General features: G+C 44.9%; 1 long non-coding RNA gene across 1 annotated transcript in view; it reads right to left on the bottom strand.

The window, feature by feature from the left end:
• Nucleotides 1–16,132: 16,132 nt before the first annotated feature.
• LOC142775790 (uncharacterized) overlaps nucleotides 16,133–21,376 on the bottom strand; it is a 62,239-nt gene continuing 56,995 nt past the window's right edge. The window contains exon 2 of the long non-coding RNA XR_012887021.1: nucleotides 16,133–16,488. This is a non-coding gene — a long non-coding RNA (uncharacterized LOC142775790). The remainder of the gene's footprint in view (nucleotides 16,489–21,376) is intronic.

Genomic DNA, 21,376 nt, shown 5'->3' with positions numbered 1-21,376 from the left:
TTTACCACAATATTTAATGTTGCATTGTGAAGAATGTATGCAGGACGCGTAAAGCATGAAAGCTACTTTCGCTTCGTTTACAAGCAGAAGATATTCTTTTCATTGTATTCGCACGCATGTACTTGCCATGCAAACGACCAAGGTTCAATTCCCTCCCAGACCCAAACGACCATGGTTTGCTCTACAGTGTGACCCAGGACTTCTTTTTATTAATTATTTATTTCTATTTGCATCGTTCTCAAATTTTCGGTCACGCATAAGATGATTTCTCGCTCAAAACCGCCGCCGCCGGGACCGAGGCCGGAATTTCCGCGAAACGAGCTCTTTAACGCCCTCACGTTAAAAGTTGATCACTATGGGTTGCCGACTAGCTATGATGTATTGCGTTAAGTATGCCTTTGAATAGATGCGCCGTTTTCTGTACGTAAACGTTTTGTAAGAAATTTGGTAAGAAGACAGTGCTACTTTACACAAGCAGTAGGATGCTGTGCGAAAAAATCACGAACTCATTACGCGGCGTTGGTAGAAGATGCAGCAGCAAACGAGCACAACTGCGCCGGGCACCCGGAGAATGGGTCTCGAGTAGTATGTACCTGTCGAAACCACCGCGCAGAAGGATAGCTTTAGCGGAAAGCTGGGTATCATATGACCTCGCGTCGTCACGAAGGACGCCATTACAGGTGCGTGTACGAGTTCGAGGCATCGCGTGCCTTACGGAACAACTTCCGTTGTCTGGAACATGATTGCACCCTTAGGTAACCGGAGGGAACCGCAAGATACTAGTATACGCGTAGAATTACGTGGATTACCAAGTTACTGGATCAACGAAGGCTAGTGAATGGCACATTGTCTCCAGTACACTTAGCGATCAACTTTACGGTATGTGAACCAGCTGACCTTCCTGCTCGGCCTGCACGTAATTTGGCGAGCCCCATGGAATTCACGTATCGGTCACGGGTGATTTGACCATCAGACCTCCTGCCGCCAGTAATGTGTCTTGAGCTGTATTTGAAGCTGGCGCTCTTGTTCAATGAAAGAGGTTGTGCAAATGAATGTACTTTGTATCCTGTAGGCACCGTAGCTTCAGTGCACTTGTTCATTCGAGGCTAATCAATGTTATAAGTAGGCAAAGAAAGCGTCCGTTAAAAACATTTCTCGCTATGTTTTTTTTTCTGCATCACAATGCAAAATATAGCCAATGATAACAAAGGTATTGGTGGTCAGGTTCACGATGTGACTCCTTATGAAGATAAGGGATAAAGAAGCTGGGCCAGGCAGAGCGATTGTTCAGGGTCGCATGGTTTTCAAACCCTACTTTGCCCAGCAGTGAAATGTTGACGTCCACGATATTGCAGGGCCCAGACATGCTGGACCTATCCACAGCTGAGCTGAGGACATCTTTCATTTTATTAAAGGCGAAGCTTTTTTTTTTGCGTACTGTAGGCACGCTTAGCATCTGTCTGTCTGTCTGTCTGTCTGTCTGTCTGTCTGTCTGTCTGACTGACTCTGTCTGTCTGTCTGTCTGTCTGTCTGTCTGTCTGTCTGTCTGTCTGTCTGTCTGTCCGTCCGTCCGTCCGTCTGTCTGTCTGTCTGTCTGTCTGTCTGTCTGTCTGTCTGTCTGTCTGTCTGTCTGTCTGTCTGTCTGTCTGTCTGTCTGTCTGTACTCGGCGAAAGCTTTCTGTGGCAGCACATCAAAGCTACAAAGCCCAAGCACGCCCTTTCTTACTACGCTTCTGCATGTAGTTCACGAACGCTTACTTTGGTATGCTGCGTAGCATAACGGAAAATATAAAAAGAAAAGATGTAAATATTATGTTCAAGATTGTTCGCATTATTATTAAGAAGCATCAACCGTATAAGTTCTTCGTTCTTTGCTGTTTCTAGTTTTCTGGTTTTCTGGCGCCATTTCACCTTTTTCTCCTTCCGGTGAACAACTATGGCATCACTCGGTTCCAGCAAGTTCACATCGAAGCTTATAAGCGAGTATCAGTACGTGTTCGTTAGGTGATGTGTATTCATCCAACAGGTAGAAACGAAGACAGTGGTGCGTCGTGAATTATTTTGTCTCCCGCGCATGCAATCACTGAGTATTTGTGTGCAAGTGGTATCATCAGCGGAAGTGGGACTCTAATCGCTATAGCCGCCTTGAAAGTGACACCGGAGGCCTTCCAGCCCTCAGCAACACCAGCTGCTTGAAAGAAAGAGTGCGATTGGAAACTGTACGTAAAAGCAATGAACCTTTTTCTAAATTACGTTGCATACGTGGTCGGTGTTTCAGCTAGCTAATATTGTGGATACGATAACGCTGAAGATAGCGTACCATAACACCACTCCTCCCGTCGGCGTCTTCGGAGGTAGTCGTTCCTTGCGCTTTGCCTGGGTAGAGGACTGTGAAAAAAATAAACAGCGTTCTTGGCCGAGTAAAGATTGCGTTCCACCAACTTCAATTTACGGACGTCAGACCCCCACCCATGACTGGTTGGTGTCAAGATTTCTGCTTCTCGTCACTGCCTTCGCGTCCCTGAAAAAAATAACGTAAGCGTCTCAGGCATGTTCTTGCGTCTCTAAAAGAAGAAAAACAATGATGCCGACCATGTATGCGCTGCAATTTAGGAAATGATTTCTTGGCTTTGCGTTGTTCCAATCGCCTAGTACCTGCTCGGCCGTACCTTTCTTTTTTCTGAAATAAATCGCAATGCTCAAAGAAGCTTCCTGATTTTTTTTTCCTTCAAAAATGAACATCTTATCTATTTCCTCCTAAATAAATGTAATATTGATTGCATGGTGGTCGTGCAAAAAAGTACATGTTGGACACCCTTGCGAAAAGAAAACCTTGATATGTGGGGTTTAACGTCCCAAAACCACCATATGATTATGAGAGGCACCGTAGTGGAGGGCTCCGGAAATTTAGACCACCTGGGGTTCTTTAACGTGCACCCAGCGAAAAGAAAACCGAAATCGCATAAAAAAAAACGGATTGCTTGGCGTATTAACACATGTGCAGAAGCTCCGCACACGTTGCTTTGGCTGCGCTGCCACAGAAAGTTGTTGCCGAATCTATCTATCTATCTATCTATCTATCTATCTATCTATCTATCTATCTATCTATCTATCTATCTATCTATCTATCTATCTATCTATCTATCTATCTATCTATCTATCTATCTATCTATCTATCTATCTATCTATCTATCTATCTATCCATCCATCCATCCATCCATCCATCCATCCATCCATCCATCCATCCATCCATCCATCCATCCATCCATCCATCCATCCACCCGTCCGTCCGTCCGTCCGTCCGTCCGTCCGTCCGTCCGTCCGTCCGTCCATCCATCCATCCATCCATCCATCCATCCATCTATCTATCTATCTATCTATCTATCTATCTATCTATCTATCTATCTATCTATCTATCTATCTATCTATCTATCTATCTATCTATCTATCTATCTATCTATCTATCTATCTATCTATCTATCTATCTATCTATCTATCTATCTATCTATCTATCTATCTATCTATCTATCTATCTATCTATCTATCTATCTATCTATCTATCTATCTATCTATCTATCTATCTATCTATCTATCTATCTATCTATCTATCTATCTATCTATCTATCTATCTATCTATCCGCTTACGTTTCGGTGCTCTCATAACTTGGGGTAAACAAAAATTACAGCACAGTCAGCCTGCATGTGCATGCTTCGCATAACATCAATTCCCAAGGTACGAGGGATCTGCCCATTTTTGTTCATATAGTACACAAGCATTGTCCGTAAGAAAGAAAATTATCATGCTTGAAATATTAGTGAGAGCGGATGGCAAAGAGCACTTGCAAAAAAAAAAAATAACAAAGGTGGCTCTGCGAATTTCGCTCCTAATTTTTAGGCCTATTGAAGAAGTTTGTCAGATGATTCAGTGCATAGTTTCTGATTAAAACTGAATTTGAAAAAGATTTCAGCGCCCGCCGTAGCGCTGGACAAGAAGCCTCGTTTCGTAACATGTAGTCAATGGCACACTGTGTTTCTTCATCACTCCCGGGTAATATAACAATTCAATTTTCATTTTATTATATTTTTATCCTCGATTACTTCAGTTTTCATTATTTTATTTCCATTAACTGTCAAGGTGAATGGCTGCGCAGAGCCAATTACGAAAGCTGAGGAGATCTGAAAATGAAATCTGTCGCTTGAATATGCAGCCCCCGTGGTTGTGTAATAATTGACTAAAAAACACTGTGCCAACAGGGGAGCTCGTGCGCCTAGGTGTAACGAAATTTTCAAAGAAATATGTTATATCGGATATCCGTAGGTGAGTATCTATTTCTTTTTTTTTTGTTCCAGTCCTTTAAAGGACATGAATAAACACAACGAAGCATGCTTTCGTTAGCTGCTGCATAAATTTGACGTAAAATGACGTAAAATTTTTGTAACCATCGGCGGTAGTATATGGGTCGAAACGCATAATTTTGTTTCTGAACAGAAACAATCGACCCCTTTCTTTGTTTACGTGAACTCCCATTTGTTTTGCTGTGAAAATGAAAATTATAGCCTGCTGTGACACATTTTGCGCACTTCATCGGTCTGACAAATTTGGACGAACATGCAGACATGGAGAGGGTTCATAATAAAACTTCAGCATACGGAATCGACACAATGAAAGCAGAGTAGACATGGCGATGTGCTGACTTCCAACAAGCAACTGTTAATCAGAAATAGCCTTGTATGTGTCATATTCATATAAATATAGCCTCCTAGCTCATGCAAGTGCGGGACTCACCGCAATGTGTACACTGATGCAGGTGCATATATCAGCAACTACTACGCTCTGTCACCTTTCCGCAATGCGTTGTCGTTGACGGAGAGGATGTACTTCATTGGTTGAAGTGAAATGGATTGAAAGCGCGTACACCCTGAAAGAAGACAATCATGAAACGGAATAACGTGAACGCCATTTATAAGTGTTTGCGTTGCCTGTTTCCTTACTTTGGAGCCCATGTTTGCCCGCCTTACGTTGCGTCACGATGAATTTAACACCTACAGCTCGAGTTTCTGTCGTTCGAAAATGAATAATTGCGAGAAAAGGGTCGTGCCGTCGTCTCTTATTTATCCGCTACCACTTGCTTGTCTTGAGGTGGTGTTATCGCAGCGGCTTGCAACGCATAGAGGTATCTATCCAAGGGCGGAGGAGGGCTAGCTTTCTCCCTCCCATACACACACTGAAAAAAGTTAGTAAGGCCGAGACCCCCCCCCCCCCCTCCACTTTTGACAATCAATGGTGACAATAATTGGTGACAATCAATGGTCAACTGCAGACTGGGAGACTAACCTGTAAGTCAGTTTTACTTGAACGAGGCAATCACGTAGTTATGTCGTAAAATTTGTGCTACGATTCTGCTGTGAAGACTGTCCTACGTGTCTTATGAAGACGCACTGTATAGGCTTCTCTGCAGTGCTGGTCTTATGCGACGATTTTGCGCAATGCGCTTGAGAATTGCAGAGGAGTGAACTGCTCAGCGGGAATGTAAAACACGCAGTCTGTGGGCCTCACGCTAGCGGTCCGCAGCCCGCACATAACTTTTTTCGTCGCATTAAAAAAAAAACTTTTTAAAGTAAGTGTGCAGCTACACAGGCATGAATCGTCCAAAGTATTTTTTTTTCGTGAGTCAGCCCGTACGGTCAACATGTGTTCATACATGACCATGAGACAAAACAAACAAGTGTCGGCGTCTAGGTTTTAGTCTCTTAGGAGGTCGATTTGTTGTTGCTGTCTTGGGGTCCAATCCCTATCAGAAATGACCCATGCACGAGATATAGCTGCGTCGCAGCCTAGTATTCAACCACAGGGCCATCCCTGATTTTTTTTCTTTATTTCCGGTTGGACATTGCACACAAGGAGACAAGAGAATTATTTTAAAATATGTAACAAAACATGACACAACGAACGCTACAACGTTCGTCAAGCACTGGTAAAGAACACCATGCCTTCAATTTCCTTCATGGTAAGCAGGCCTTCTACCCTTGCTAACAATGAAGGGTACGCGTTAACTTGTACTTTCTGCCTCGACAAACTTGGCCATACTGTCCGTAAAATACTTTCTTGCTTGTCTCCTGTCATAGTCACAGTAAAATTATGCCAAAAAAAAGCGCCATATACTGTGCAAGGTAGTCATCGTGATTAAGCCGCATGGTAATCCGTCGTCGTTCTCTATTGTTAAATTCCCGACCTCGTCGGCACATAGCCATTCCTATGCTTTAAATTCCAGAGCAAACCAACTCAATGCAGTCTTGATGTCGGTTGTCTAATAGATCGTTTCAGAAAAGTATAGTGCAAGCCTGTCGTCACACAAGATCGATTACGTAATGAAATGGTCGTTTAATGCTTGCAGTTTATTTCAAAAGGCTCACTAGTAATTCTTCATTTCCATCAGCCATAGCCTCAACAAAGTGCACACAATATCTTACAGGTGTGTAGCGGGTACCACGCTTCTCCGAAGCATGACGAATACTAATGTAATAGTGCACGCTTTCCTACTTGAAGAAAATCATGATTATTTATGGTGTACGTAGCGGATTTCACGTCATTGTAATCATTGTAGATTGTCTAAAGAGAAATTAAAAATGATCGAGAAATACCGCTCTTCTATCTTTCGCTGTGACTTATTCCGCGTAGACCTGGAGGTTTACGCCGATGATATTGCCCTATGCTGGGACCGCCACACAGGTCGAAAGTGCGCCGAGCCATTCACGAAACTGATCTCCGGCCCAGAGAGCTCAGCTACTCGCTCTCATATCGGAGCGGCTACTCTACCGCCCTATGAGGAGCGAACATAAGTCGCAGGTATGGAAGCTGTTTGCCAAGTGTGATATTAATTTACGCACGAGCACACGAGACATTATCACCAGATAATAGTCATGATAACAATTTTGGGCACATTGGCATAGGCAGGGGTATTGTCTTGGAGGGGCTTCGCGGCGGGGACGTGGGAGGCTTAAACAGGGTTTAAGTGCAGAGGGGGGGGGGGGGCAGGTGCTGGTGTAGCTTAGGGGGTTATGTGGGACTTTCCCTGTAGCACCGTGTCAGTCGCGGTATATAGAGGCTAGAAAGGTAGCCACTGTAGTCGCAGTAAGCTGTCCTCAGACGACAAGATGGTGAGCGCTGATGGCTCGTAGTGCGAGGTGCTTAGAACGCAAAGGGACTTCGGCTGGCCGGACGCCGCGGTTAACGCTCCTCTCCAGCGTCTCGCCTCCTTCCTCGGCTGTCCGCCTTCGACTCTGCAATAAAAGAGCGTCGACGGCACAACTACGTCGGATGCCGTTACTCTGCAACACCCCTATCGCACGCCCCTGCCGACGTCCGTGCAATGAGTGCCCTAATGAAGTCCAAAGAGAAAAAGAAGTAAAGGAGTCTGAGAAGAGAGGAAGCCAAACGATGGAGCCTTTGCATTCTTTGACACGGTTGGGGGTGGGGAGATGGTATATGTATACAACGCCGTTTAGACTCCCCAGACGATACATGTATTAAAAAAATAGAAAATTATGATGAATTAACATCGAATTATTGATGTAATTAAACAACAAAAGTAAGTATATATGAAGAAATAAAAAAAGAAATTGTCTTCAAACTTCCGTAAGCCAAACAGATTGTGACTGAGGGAGGTGAAAGACGAAGACGTTCGCTCATGAGGAGGCGCTGGCCATGCTTTACCAGCTTCCATTCTTCTTTGCACGAGACGTGATGCAGCGCGTACGTGTCACCAGCACCATTCCGACGATGTTCGAAGCTGCTGCAGTTGACCATGTCTCTGGAGCCCCGTTCACCCACTGGTTTTTCCAGTCCTACCCGGATTGCTGGCTGCCGTGGTCCACACACTGTTGCGATGCAGGCTCCGTCTTCAATCTCGCTCAAGTGTTCTTTGTCCTAGACAGAACTCGTAGCGCCGGCCACACTCCCGCCCTAGTCTCTTGCCACAAGATTCGAAGAATGGTCAGCAATCAAGTCGATGACCCCAGTAACCTTTATTTCAAGCTTTCCACGCCTTTATCGAGCGCTGCTGTCCAGACCGTCATGGATTTCGAGCTCGTCGACGCCGACGACGGACACGACGCAGCACGCCTGCCATGAGTCCTAATGCGTGTGCTCTCAAGTCTACGGCACGGATTACGGAAGCGACACCATCGCTTCTGCAGGCGTCGTCAAGAGCTTCGCCTGGAGTGATGCTGTTGAGACTTCGGGCTCCGCGGCGCTTGTATGCAGGTGGGAAAGTGACGCCTGTCACCATGTTGTCGTCGGCCTTTGGCAATGCTGTCGACCAGTGCCTGGGACACTGTTGCTTGACTTTATCTTCAACCTGCAACAAGGAACGTTTTCCTACTGATGTAATTGATGCACGTGTGTGATTATTGCTTTCAAATTTGTTGTTGATCTGTAAGAGTATAATTGGATATATTAAATATTTGTAGCGAATTTTTGTTCGTATTGCCCTTGCGAAAGCAGCCTGAGAAGCTGTCCGCATGCTTCCGTGATATGTGCACCTTTGTCAGCGCTCGTGTTGTCCCTCTTTTCCTTCCGTTCTTCGCCTTCTGTTCGTTTTTCTTTCAGCACTTTCCTACTTGCGGTGTAACTCTTATTATAATAGAATTTAACCAAGTAGCCCAAACAGCCGTTCTTCTTCAATGTACCTAACTCATTGGTCTACGCAAGAGTTGGAAGAGGGGCGGGGATACAACCCTCTACACTCGGAATTTTTCGACCTTGCAAGTAAAAACCTGCGTGCGCCTTTTGCTCGACAAAAGTATTTATATTTTCTCCAAAGGCATATCGCGTTCGTTGAACGACAAATTTTTGTGTAGCGCAATTTATTGATACCGTCTTCGGCGCGTCAGCGAACACGACGCTTTATGTCTTTATTCCCGGTGTGTCATCACCTTCCACACAATTTTATGCGATATTATACAGCTAAAGGTGCGACCATAGGGAGAGATATAGCCCCGCTTTGCGAATCATTCGGCGGTTTCCAGGGTGCAGCAGGAATGTTTATTTGCTGCATAGTTTATCTGCGCAAAGGCATATAGCAAGAAGACAAATCGTAAGCGTACTTTCAAATGACATCAGTTTGGTTCTTACTAGCAATATATATATATATATATATATATATATATATATATATATATATATATATCATGAAGGCATTTATCATGCGTTTCATCCTCCCCGCAGTCAATCATCATCATCATCACCTGTTCTGGCTCACAGTCATCATCGACTTTGAACATGCGCTTCATCGAATCCGTTGCGCTTGTTCGTTCTCGAGTTAACGGCCACTAAACCTCGTTACAACCGAGTCGCCATTATATATATATATATATATATATATATATATATATATATATATATATATATATATATATATATATATATATATATATATATATATATATATATATATATATATATGTATATGTATATATATTGTAATTACTGAGACGGAGAGAACCAAGAGACAACGCCCATGTTGGGTAGCCTGTCCTTATTGTGCTCTGTACCGGTCGCAAGCCCCCAACCCACAACGCAGTTCTCTTCTTCAACTTCGACATCACATTCGGCCACAAGTACGTACTATAAAAGAAAGCGAGCACATGAAACGCGATATAACAGTTATGTCGAATTTCTCTTTTTTTTTTTTCAGACGTCAGACGTGCACGGAAAAATTGTTTTTCCTGCATTTGTGCGATCTCGCTTCACAAGCCGGATAACCTATTCACGCCACGTATTCACACCCAGCCTTTTCGTGATTACGAACAGTCTTTCGTATTTCGAGTGAAGCTTCTTGGTGAATTGTGTGCAACGCTGGATCCACACCTCATCTCCAACGTTGTACTGTGGCGCTGGTCGATGGCGGTGGTCATAGTACGGTTTCTGGTTTTCTTGTGCGTTTCTAGCTGCCTTGCGTGCCTTAGCCCGTATGATGTGGCAAGTGATCTGTCGTGAAGAGTTGCGACCGACATTTAAAGGGGTGTTCGAATTCTGGACGGCCGTTAGTTTTGGAATCTAGCCGAAGACAACTTCGTAAGGGGAAGTTCTGATGGAAGCCTGGAACGCCGTTTTAATGGCGTACGCGGCTGCTTGCAGGGGATCGTCCCAGTCTGCTGCATTTGGTTTCTGGTTTCTGCAGTAAGGAACGAGTCGAGTCAGTAGGGTCTAGTTGTACCTTTCTGTTAAACCATTCGCTTGTGGATGGTAAGCTGACGTAAAATGATGCTCAATGCCAGCATTTTGGAGGAACGATTGGAGTTCACATCTACGGAAGGTCGTTGCTCTGTCGGAAGAGAGAGAGAAATAAATAAATAAAAGGATGAGACAGGGAGGTTAACCTAGAAGAACTGGATTGCTACCCCGTACAGGGTTGGGGGAATAAGTGTCAGAAAGAGGATAGAGATAGAGAGATATAAAATAAATTAGAAAAAAATTCACAAGCACACACATTCAGGGCGTTCTGATCACATTCGTTTGGACAGACCGGTTGAACGCAAGAAGCGCAAGCGCCTTCACAGCCTTCTTCTGCGACATAAAGTCATATCAGTAGCACAGAATTATTTCTTCCGAAAGAGCCTGGTTGTCCAGTTCGTCTAGTTCATTGCAAAGTGACTGTCTCCGCGAGCAGTATTGTGGGCATTCCCACAGAATGTGCCAAGTTGTTTCGTCACAGCCGCAATGGTTGCATGCAGCAGTGTCGGCGATTCCTATGCGGAACGCGTATACGCATTGGTAAATGCGACACCCAATCATAATCTGCACAGCACAGTATCATCTCGTCGGCGAAGTGCCGGAGGAATTCGAAGACTAAGAGTTGAGTCTAAGGTACATAATCGTACATGGGTGAAATGACTCGTTCCATTGTGACATGGTGGGCTTTCGAGTAAGCATGCGTAGTTTGCGTGCAGCGTCAGTTCCGGAGAGCAGAATTGATATTTCAAGAATTTTAGTGTGGGCAGAACGGGAAGCTCGACCAGCCCGTTCATTGCCAATTATTCCACAATGACTTGGAAGCCATTCAAAGGCTATTTTATGTCCTTTATCAAAGAAATGGTGTGTCTTTTCGGCAATCTCGAATACCAGTTGTTCGTGAGGGTCATAACGTAAAGGTGATAGAAGGGATTCCAGTGCCGCCTTTGATAACTGAAAATTGTCAATTTTTGTGGCTGTTGATCGCTGATGAATCGCAACGCGGCACGAAGAGCTGTGAGCTCCGCTACCGTTCATGTCGTAAGGTGTGTGTGGGGCGGGGGGGGGGGATCTTGAATTTGCTTGTGGTGTCTTTTATTGGTATAATAAATGATGCCGTTGAACTCTTCTGTAAAACAGAGCCGTCGGTGCATTTGTATATACAGCCTTGATACGTCTTGTATAACAAGAGCAGAGCAAGTTGCCCAAGAGCAGGTGACGACATATCTGTTTTTTTTTCTGGATGCAAGGTATAGTTAGCCTGATGTTAGCCTGAGTCAGGCACCAAGGAGAAGTCGAAGGCCTGGTTGCAGGTGTGAAGCATGTTTGCAAAGAGTCGCGATATGTGGTTACCGTTTGGAAAAATGATTGATTGATACGTGGGGTTTAACGTCCACAAACCACCATATTATGAGAGATGCCGAAATGGAAGGCTCCGGAAATTTCGACCACCTGGGGTTCTTTACCGCGCACTCAAATCCGTTTGGAAAAATGACGAACGCGGCCTTATATGTGTCCGGAGTGTCTCAACGTTAATATGTGCCGTGATGAGGTGGTCACTGGTGATTGCTTTAGTAGCCATTGTCGACGCACTACGAGTCAAGCAGAGGCAAATCCGGAGTGCCTGGGACTGAACACTCTGTAACGTTCGTAAGCTTGTCTTGTTTGCATTGACCAATGCCTGTAAGCTGTACCGCAGGAAACTGAGAAAAAGTATCCTGTACCACTTTAGCATTGCACTGAGTGACTTTCTCCAAGCCTTCCCCGCATATACCTTCAGTAGATTACAGATGTCTATTAACCGTTTTTTCATGTACGAAACGTGATCGCTCCATGATAGATTCCTGTCAATTATGATCCCCAAAAACTTGTGCGATCGAACGTATGTTACACTTCGACCATTGATGCTTATGGTGTACGTATTCATATGCTTGCGTGTAAAAGCTACGAGGGCGCATTTCTCTGGAGAAATTTCTAAGCTCGATTTCGGAGGCAAAGTGGCAGCGTTTTGAGTTCTTGCTCGCCACTGCAGGCGTGTTACAGCCGATGTCCAAAAGCATATATCATCTGCGTACATTGATAGTCTGACTGTGCTTCGCAGATGCTCCGTGAGAGCGATTAGCGTAAGCTTGAACAGCACAGGGCTTAGTATGCCACCCTGGGGCACGCCACGGTGGCTGTAATGTGGAGTGGTTTGATCGTCTTCAGTGCTCACAAAGAAGGATCGCATTGACTTCTAACTACGTATACAGCGATACATCCGACTACCTACTCCTACATCGTCGAGAGCGGTGAGAACTGCTTCACACGCCCCTTGGACGTCTAGGAACAAAGATGCACAGAGACGCTTACGGCCTTTCTCTTGTTGGGCATAAGTGAAGAGTATGACTACGTGGTCAATCGAGGATCGACCACGCCGAACTTTTGCCATGGAATCTGGGTACATGCTCTTGCACTCCAAGTACCACTTCAGGCGACCCAAAGCCGTCATCTCCATAACTTTGCCTACACAACTGGTCAATGTATTTGGGCGATAGGATGAGAGCTCCAACAGTGACTTGCCTGGCTTCAGAAGTGAAACTAGGGGACTTGTCTTCCAGCTTGTCGGGAGCATCCCATCTTGCCAGGATTTGATGTACAACTCCAGGAGCAGGATTCTCGCGTGTTCACCCAGATGACACAGGGCCCAATGAGAAATTCTATCGGGTCTTAGTGCCGACATGCGTCTACACAACGCTAGTGCTGCACTGAGTTCAACAATGGAAAAAGGCATATCCATGCGGGAATCCAGTGTTTGTGGACAGTTGGCCGAGGGCAATAGGCTATTGGCCACTGCAAGTGGCCCATATAATCTGGCACAGAAGTCTTCTGACACGTCAATGTCGCGTCTACGTTAAGAAATTGAGAGAGCCCTGAATGAAGACCACTGAGTTGGTTTTGTGCGGAGATCTTGTACAGTCATCCACAATTGTGATAAAGGTTTTCGTGGGTCAAGCGACTCACAAAAAGCAGTCCAACGTGTTGATTCGAGTTTATCTATCCGGCGCTGAATCTTCTTCTGTATACGTCAAGCGCTCCGTAAGTCTTACACTGCCTCCGTGCATAGGTATCTTCGTTCAGCACGCCATCGGATTGCTCGAAGTCCTTCAAACTCGATGTCACATTCTGTTACTTTGGGAGAGCATGTGAGAGTACACGTAGTGTCGTGTATTGTGCTTTTGATGATCTCCTCTATGTCAAGAATCTGTTTGCTTGACATTTCTATTCCATGCGAGAATAAAATTTCAACAAGTCCACTCTTCGAACGCTATCACGTACCCGTATCATAGCATGGGACAATCCTTCAATTTTGACGTAAGTTGGAATGTGGTCCCTTCCATGCGTTTCTATGCCTAGAAATCACTCAGAATGCCTGATGAGGCCTCGTAAGACAAAGGCCAGGTCAATGCAGCTGCTATACTTTGAACCACGCAGAAACATTGGACTACCGTCATTAAGGAAGAAGTTTTTGTTTATGGGGGCGAAAGACACCAACTTTCTATCTTTAACATTGGTCTTAAAAATCCCCAGATTGTATGAAGAGTGTTGAAGTCGCCGATTATAATGCATGGGTGATGAGTTGCTGACAGGATACCTTGTAGTCTTGTAGTCTTGACAAAGATTACAACTTGTGACGTAGTGGGTACCTTGCAAGCATACTTGTACAAGTAGCGTAAATACAACCACAGGGCCATCCTTGATTATTTTCGTTATTTCTGGTTGGACATCTTACACAAGGGGACAAAAGAATTATTTTAAAATATGTAACAAAACGTGACACAACGAACGCTACCGTATTCGTCAAGCACTGGTAAAGAACATCATGCCTTCAAATTCCTTCTTGGTAAGGAGGCCTTCTAGCCTTGCTAACAATGAAGGAACGCGTTAATTTGTACTTTCTGCCTCGACAAACTTTGACATACTGTCTGTAAAATACTTGCTTGCTTGTCTCCTGTCCGAGTCACAGTAAAATTCTGCCAATGAAGAGCGCCATATACTGTGCAAGGTAGTCATCATGATTAAGCCACATGGTAATCCGTTGTCGTTCTCTATTGTTAAATACCCGACCTCGTCCGCACAGAGCCATTCCTATGCTTTGAATTCCAGAGCAAACCAACTCAATACAGGCTTGATGTCGGTTGTTTAATAGATTGTTTCTGAAAAGTATAGTGCCAGCCTGTCGTCACACAATATCGATTGATCGATTACGTAATGAAATGGTCGTTTATTGCTTGCAACCTATTTCAAAAGGCTCACTAGTAATTCTTCATTTCCATCAGCCATAGCCTCAACAAAGTGCACACAATATCTTACAGGTGTGTAGCGGGTACCACGCTTCTCCGAAGCATGACGAATACTAATGTAATAGTGCACGCTTTCCTACTTGAAGAAAATCATGATTATTTATGGTGTACGTAGCGGATTTCACGTCATTGTAATCATTGTAGATTGTCTAAAGAGAAATTAAAAATGATCGAGAAATACCGCTCTTCTATCTTTCGCTGTGACTTATTCCGCGTAGACCTGGAGGTTTACGCCGATGATATTGCTCTATGCTGGGACCGCCACACAGGTCGAAAGTGCGCCGAGCCATTCACGAAACTGATCTCCGGCCCACAGAGATCAGGTACTCGCCCTCAAATCGGAGCGGCTACTCTACCGCCCTATGAGGAGCGAACATAAGTCCCAGGTATGGAAGCTGTTTGCCAAGTGTGATAATAATTTACGCACGAGAACACGAGACATAATCACCAGATAATAGTCATGATAACAATTTTGGGCACATTGGCATAGGCAGGGGTATTGTCTTGGAGGGGCTTCGCGGCGGGGACGTGGGAGGCTTAAACAGGGTTTAAGTGCTGAGGGGAGGGGGGGCAGGAGCTGGTGTAGCTTAGGGGGTTATGTGGGAGTTTCCCTGTAGCACCGTGCCAGTCGCGGTATATAGAGGCTAGAAATGTAGTCACTGTAGTCGCAGTAAGCTGTCCTCAGACAACAAGATGGTGAGCGCTGGTGGCTCGTAGTGCGAGGTGGTTAGAACGCAAAGGGACTTCGGCTGGCCGGACGCCGCGGTTAACGCTCCTCTCCGGCGTCTCGCCTCTTTCCTCGGCTGTCCGCCTTCGACTCTGCAATAAAAGAGCGTCGACGGCACAACTACGTCGGATGCCGTTACACTGCAACACCCCTATGGCACGCCCCTGTCGACGTCCGTGCAATGAGTGACCTAATGAAGTCCAAAGAGAAAAAGAAGTGAAGGGGTCTGAGAAGAGAGGAAGCCAAACGATGGAGCCTTTGCATTCTTTGACACGGTTGGGGGAGGGGAGATGGTATATGTATACAACGGCGTTTAGAGTCCCTAGATGATACATGTATTCAAAAATAGAAAATTATGATGAATTAACATCGAAATATTGATGTATATAAACAACAAAAGTAAGTATATACGAAGAAGAAATAAATAAAGAAAGTGTCTTCAAAATTCCGTAACCATACAGATTGTGACTGAGGGAGGTGAAAGACGAAGAAGACGTTCGCTCAGGAGGCACTGGCTCACGAGGAGGCGCTGGCCATGCTTTGCCAGCTTGCATTCTTCTTTGCACGAGACGTGATGCTGCGCGTACGTGTCACCAGCACCATTCCGACGATGTTCGAAGCTGCTGCAGTTGACCATGTCTCTGGAGCCCCGTTCACCCGCTGGTTTTTCCAGTCCTACCGGGATTGCTGGCTGCCGTGGTCCACACACTGTTGCCATGCAGGCTCCGTCTTCAATCTCGCTCAAGTGTTCGTTGTCCTTGGCAGAACTCGGAGCGCCGGCCACACTCCCGCCCTAGTCTATTGCCACAAGGTTCGAAGAATGGTCAGCAATCAAGTCGACGACACCAGTAACCTTTATTTCAAGCTTTCCACGCCTTTATCGAGCGCTGCTGTCCAGACTGTCATGGATTTCGAGCTCGTCGACGCCGACGACGGACACGACGCAGCACGCCTGCCATGAGTCCTAATGCGTGTGCTCTCAAGTCTACGGCACGGATTACGGAAGCGACACCATCGCTTCTGCAGGCGTCGTCAAGAGCTTCGCCTGGAGTGATGCTGTTGAGACTTCGGGCTCCGCGGCGCTTGTATGCAGGTGGGAAAGTGACGCCTGTCACCATGTTGTCGTCGGCCTTTGGTAATGCTGTCGACCAGTGCCTGGGACACTGTTGCTTGACTTTATCTTCAACCTGCAACAAGGAACGTTTTCCTACTGATGTAATTGATGCACGTGTGTGATTATTGCTTTCAAATTTGTTGTTGATCTGTAAGAGTATAATTGGATATATTAAATATTTGTAGCGAATTTTTGTTCGTATTGCCCTTGCGAAAGCAGCCTCAGAAGCTGTCCGTATGCTTCCATGATATGTGTACCTTTGTCAGCGCTCGTGTTGTCCCTCTTTGCCTTCCGTTCGTCACTTTCTGTTCGCTTCTCTTTCAGCACTTTCCTACTTGGGGTGTAACTCTTATTATAATAGAATTTACCTACTAGCCCAAACAGCCGTTCTTCTTCAATGTACCTAACTCATTGGTCTACGCAAGAGTTGGAAGAGGGGCAGGGATACAACCCTCTACACTCGGAATTTTTCGACCTTGCAAGTAAAAACCTGCGTGCGCCTTTTGCTCGAAAAAAGGATTTATATTTTCTCCAAAGGCATATAGCGTTCGTTGAACGACAAATTTTTGTGTAGTGCAATTTATTGATACCGTCTGAGGCGCGTCAGCGAACACGACGCTTTATGTCTTTATTCCCGGTGTGTCATCGCCTTCCACACAATTTTATGCGATATTATACAGCTAAAGGTGCAACCATAGGAAGAGATATAGCCCCGCTTTGCGAATCATTCGGCGGTTTCCAGGGTGCAGCAGGAATGTTTATTTGCTGCATAGGTTATCTGCGCACGGGCATATAGCAAGAAGACAAAGCGTAAGCGTACTTCCAAATCACATCAGTTTTGTTCTTACTAGCAATATATATATATATATATATATATATATATATATATATATATATATATATATATATATATATATATATATATATATATATATATATATATATATATATATATATATATACACATAGTCCAGTAGATCCTCCGTGAGCGGTCACAACGTGGTTTATTTCGACGTTTCGGCCTACAGGCTGGCCTTCATCAGGATTAAAGGTACAGTTTGTTGGTGCTCAGCTTTATACAATCTCAAACCAGAAGGCAAGGAAAGAGAAAAAAAAACAGAAAAGAAAAAAAGAAAAAAGAAAAAAAAGGAAAAAAGAAAAAGAAGAAAAAAGAGAAGAAGAAAAGAAAAATAATATACGGTGGACTCCCCTCGGGCGCCCCCCTTCCACTCTTCCTGCCACTTCCACCTTCCTGTCTTCCTTCCACTTCCCCCTTCATCTCTCTCCCCCATCTCCCTTTCACCTTTCTGATGTCAGCGGTCTGTGTATGCTTCCTTTCACTAACGCATTCCTACCGACCAGATGGCGCCTCCTGGCACTGGCGGTTCGGTGTGGGGCAAAAAAGAGCTTTTTTAGGAAGTTCTAAGCCTTTAACTACTCGGCGCCCTGTCAACATTTCGTCATAAAAAGAGGGGTGCCCCGTATTGCGGCAGAGGCTGGTAAGCGGGCACAATGCGAATTCCTTGCCCGATTCAGGATTACTCGTGTAGTGGGGGCCTCCCGGCTGTGCACAGGGTTGCTGTTGGGCATGTCATGCATGGCACAATTGATTGGGTAGTAAATTAAAACAGAAAACAGATGACAGCTGCACTTAGGAAGAGTAGTTACACTTGGAATTGTTTTGGGTTGTCCAGTGCCCTTCGCAGCTGCAGTGCCGTGAACTCAGTTACTATTTTCATTATTGCCATTATGGTTTTCTAATGCTTTAATTGCTGCAAGTGTACCAGGATTCTTATTTATTCCTCTATCGAGGGTGTTAAATCGGTGGATAAGGTATGACTCTCGCTGTTCACGTTCTCGATTTGATTTAAATCCCGTCTCTAAGAGCGTTACTGATAGGTTGTCGAATGCATGGTCGGGAAGATTGAGATGTTTTGATAGAGGTAGGCTTGGGGCTGATTTCGCATGGGCTCTGTGATTATTGAAGCGAATCCTAAATGGTGTTTCTGTTTGTCTGATATACTGCATACCACACACGTTGCATTCGAGTAGGTATACCACATTAGAGGAATCGCATGTTAGGTTTCCTCTTATGTTAATCGAAAACTTGGATTGTGTGGTGGTTGCTTTGTCTGTTTCTCGCATCGCCTTACATACTAGACATCGTGGCTTTAAACAAGGTCGGCATGAATTATTGGGGGGTGATGTGTAATTTGACAGGGGACAAGGGTGTCTTTGAGGTTACGTGGTCGTCGGTAAACGACGCCTGGAGCTGATGGTAATGCGCGTTTGATTGATTGATATGTGGGGTTTAACGTCCCAAAACCACTATATGATTATGAGAGACGCCGTAGTGGAGGGCTCCGGAAATATAGACCACCTGGGGTTCTTTAACGTGCACCCAAATCTGAGCGCACGGGCCTACAACATTTCCGCCTCCATCGGAAATGCAGCCGCCGCAGCCGGGATTCGAACCCGTGCCCTGCGGGTCAGCAGCCGAGTACCTTAGCCACTAGACCACCGCGGCGGGGCATAATGCGCGTTTCAGACGTTCACTTTGTTTCAGAATGTTGTAATGTCGTTTGAGGATTTTGTTTACATAGGGGAAGTTTGTGCTGTAAGTCAAGCAGAGGTTTGTTCGTTGTGGGTCTTCTAGTGGTGGTCGCTTCATAAGTAAGTCTTCGCGCTTTAGTTTTCTCGCTTTTTGAACAGCGTCATTATATTACATGTGGGGGGTATTTTTGTTTCTCGAGCATAAGTTTTAGCCTCTGTGAGCTCGTGTCAAAGTCAGCGTCTCTGGAGCAGATTCGCTTAAACCGGTGAGCCTGGCTGTATGGAATATATATATATATATATATATATATATATATATATATATATATATATATATATATATATATATATATATATATATATATATATATATATATATATATATATATATATATATATATATATATATATATCTTGAAAGTCTTCCTGGATTCCGGTCGAGTTATAAGTCACCAGAAGAAGCGAACGAGCAAACGAAAAACGATGCTTTATTGCCAACGTTACGGCCGGGGACCGGCCTTCGTCAGGGCATACGTGCATATTACACTAACACGCACTTCTTAAAGACATATATATATATATATATATATATATATATATATATATATATATATATAAATTGTAATTACTGAGACGGAGAGAACCAAGAGACAACGCCCATGTTGGGTAGCCTGTCCTTAATGTGCTCTGTACCGGTCGCAAGCCCTCAACACACAACGCAGTTCTCTTCTTCAACTTCGACATCACATTCGGCCACAAGTACGTACTATAAAAGAAAGCGAGCGCGTGAAACGCGATATAACAGTTATGTCGAATTTCTCTCTGTTTTTTTTTTCAGACGTCAGACGTGCACGGAAAAATTGTTTTTCCTGCATTTGTGCGATCTCACTTCACAAGCCGTATAACCTATTCAAGCCACGTATTCACACCCAGCCTTTTCGTGATTACGAACAGTCTCTCGTATTTCGAGTAAAGCTTCTTGCTGGATTGTGTGCAACGCTGGATCCACACCTCATCTCCAACGTTGTACTGTGGCGCTGGTCGATGGCGGGGGTCATAGTACGGTTTCTGGTTTTCTTGTGCGTTTCTTGCTGCCTTGCATGCCTTAGCCCGTATGACGTGGCAAGTGATCTGTCGTGAAGTTGTGCGACCGAAATTTAAAGGGGTGTTCGAATTCTGGACGGCCGTTAGTTTTGGAATCTAGCCGAAGACAACTTCGTAAGGGGAAGTTCTGATGGAAGCCTGGAACGCCGTTTTAATGGCGTACGCGGCTGCTTGCAGGGGATCGTCCCAGTCTGCTGCATTTGGTTTCTGGTTTCTGCAGTAAGGAACGAGTCGAGTCAGTAGGGTCTTGCCGTACCTTTCTGTTAAACCATTCGCTTGTGGATGGTAAGCTGACGTAAAATGATGCTCAATGCCAGCATTTTGGAGGAACGATTGGAGTTCACATCTACGGAAGGTCGTTGCTCTGTCGGAAGAGAGAGAGAGAGAGAAATAAATAAATAAAAGGATGAGACAGGGAGGTTAACCTAGAAGAACTGGATTGCTACCCCGTACAGGGTTGGGGGAATAAGTGTCAGAAAGAGGATAGAGATAGAGAGATATAAAATAAATTAGAAAAAAATTCACAAGCACACACATTCAGGGCGTTCTGATCACATTCGTTTGGACAGACCGGTTGAACGCAAGAAGCGCAAGCGCCTTAACAGCCTTCATCTGCGACATAAAGTCATATCAGTAGCAAGGAATTCTTTCTTCTGAAAGAGCCTGGTTGTCCAGTTCTTCTAGTTCATTGCAGAGTGACTGTCTCCGCGAGCAGTATTGTGGGCATTCACACAGAATGTGCCAAGTTGTTTCGTCACTGCCGCAATGGTTGTATGCAGCCGTGTCGGCCATTCCTATGCGGCACGCCTATACGCATTGGTAAATGCGACATCCAACCATAATCTGCATAGCATAGTAGCATCTCGTCGGCGAAGTGCCGGAGGAATTAGAAGACTGAGAGTTGTGTCTAATGTACATAATCGTACATGGGTGAAATAACTTGTTCCATTATGACATGGTGGGCTTGCGAGTAAGCATGCGGAGTTTACGTGCAGCGTCAGTTCCGGAGAGCAGAATTGATATTTCATCAATTTTAGTGCGGGCAGAACGGGGAGCTCGATGGGCCCGTTCATTGCCAATTATTCCACAATGACTTGGAAGCCATGAAAAGGCTATTTTATGTCCTTTCTCAAAGAAATGGTGAGTCTTTTCGACAATCTCGAATACCAGTTGTTCGTGCGGGCCATAACGTAAAGGTGATAGAAGGGATTGCAGTGCCGCCTTTGATCACTGAAAATTGTCCATTTTTGTGGCTGTTGATCGCTGATGAATTTCAATGCGGCAAGTAGAGCTGTGAGCTCTGC

Source organism: Rhipicephalus microplus, chromosome X (genome assembly GCF_043290135.1).
Source record: "Rhipicephalus microplus isolate Deutch F79 chromosome X, USDA_Rmic, whole genome shotgun sequence".
Lineage (NCBI taxonomy): Eukaryota > Metazoa > Arthropoda > Arachnida > Ixodida > Ixodidae > Rhipicephalus > Rhipicephalus microplus.
This window is presented reverse-complemented; position numbering and strand designations above follow the sequence as displayed.